General features: G+C 40.3%; 1 non-coding gene across 1 annotated transcript; it reads right to left on the bottom strand.

Moving 5' to 3' along the window:
* Positions 1–950: 950 nt before the first annotated feature.
* On the bottom strand, positions 951–1,165 carry LOC119516986. Its single transcript, XR_005213417.1, has one exon. It is a non-coding gene; the product is annotated as a small nucleolar RNA U3 (small nucleolar RNA).
* Between the last annotated feature and the right edge of the window lie 731 nt (positions 1,166–1,896).

The following is a 1,896-nucleotide window of genomic DNA, read 5'->3' on the forward strand; positions in this document are numbered from 1 at the left end:
TCATAATGGAATGAAACTAGAAGTCAACAACAGAAGGACTGGAAAATGCATGCTCTAAACAATCAGTGGGTCAAAGAAGAAATTGCAAGAGAAATCAGTAACTATCTCGAGATGAATGAAAACAAGAACACAACAAATCAAAATTTATGAGATGCAATGAAGGCAGTGCTGAGAAGGAAATTTAGAGCCCTGAATGCCTATATTAAAACGGAAGAAAGAGCTAAAATCAAAGATCTGACTACACACCAGGAGGAACTGGAGAAAGAATTGCAAATGAATCTCAAAGCAAGCAGAAAGAAAGAAATAACAAAGATAAGAGCAGAAATAAATGAACTTGAGAATAACGATAACAAAGAAACAATAGAATCAAGAAAACCAAAAATTGGTTCTTTGAGAAGATCAAAATTGACAAGTCCTTAGCTAAAACGACAAAGAAAAAAGATGCAAATAAATAAAATCAGAGGAGTGACATCACTACTGACCCCACGCCACACAAATTAAAAAAAAAAAAAAAAAAAAAAAAAAAAAAACACAAGAAAACAAAGACCGTAAGAGAATACTATGAACACCCACAAACTAGACAACTTAGATGAAATGGACAATTTTCTACAAGTACATGAACAACCCACACTGACTCTAGAAGAAATAGAAGAGCTAAACAAACCAATCACAGGAGAGTGAATCAGTCATCAAAAGCCTACCAACTACATGCCCACCTGGGTTATTGCTGATATTCTTGCAAACATCGAGGACTGCCCATCAGGGAAGTAACTCAAGACTGTTTCACGAATACCGCGACGCTACTTGTCAAGAAAAGGTTTGCAACAATACCAGCCTAAAAACTATTTACAAACAAAAAGTGAGACCTGCAAATTAAAATAAGAAACGCTAACCACACACAAAAACAAAAACTTTTAAAAACTACTTTTTTAACTGGAATAAACACAAAAACCAGTCAGACTGCGTTTTTCTCATCTCACTTTCTCAAAATGAAAGAAAACAATCATCAGTGATAACAAGCACTTGCAAAACAGCGACACTCAAAAGTTATTTCATAGTCATAAAAAAACACTGTATTTTTTCCTTGAGGTTTCTAATACCTTACACAGTCAGAAAAACTTTTTTAATAACAAACTATGGAAATAATTCTTGAAAACATAGTCTTAACGCAGATCCCCCCGTCTCTGCTGGGTCCCTGGCAGCCGCGCACACTTCACCCACGGCGATCCAGGTTCCGCATTTCGCGTTCTACCCGCAGAAAAGACAGAAACAGGTTCTACAATACCTTCTTCTCTATTCTTATCATTTAACGACGCGTGTTTAGCTTTTTAAGTGGAAATGTACGAAATTTTTTTTGTAATTTCGTCAGCCACGTTAAATTAGCATAACACTGAAAGACAGCCAATCACAACCCGCGTCGTTAAGCCGCTGTTCGGGGACAACCGCCTCGCCCGGGGAAGCTGAAGGCCAAGGGCGGGCCGCTGCCTGTCTCTGCCCGGGAGAATCGGGCCGAGACGCGCGATCAGGGAATCTCGGCGGTTGCTCGCCACAGCCGGACGGAGAGTCTTGACTTTCAAACGCTAGTACGTTAGGAGACGGAGCCACCGTGACTGCCCGTGCCATGCCACGGAGGAGCACCGGGTGGCTGGGACCTAAGGGCGGACAGACAGAATTGCTTCTCGCTTGATTCCCAATTGTACCTTTGTGTGGATTCGTGTTCCATATGCTTGCACTACCTGTTCACAGATTCTTGGGTTTTTAGAAAAAAGCTAGTCTTTTGGTGGGGGAAATAAAGGCAACTGTCTCCTTGGAAAGTCAACTTGAAGCTTGTTCAAGAAAAGTAAAAAAACAGAAACAACAACAACAAAAAAAAAACAGCATGGTACTGACACAAGG

This window comes from Choloepus didactylus, chromosome 20 (assembly GCF_015220235.1).
Source record: "Choloepus didactylus isolate mChoDid1 chromosome 20, mChoDid1.pri, whole genome shotgun sequence".
NCBI lineage: Eukaryota > Metazoa > Chordata > Mammalia > Pilosa > Megalonychidae > Choloepus > Choloepus didactylus.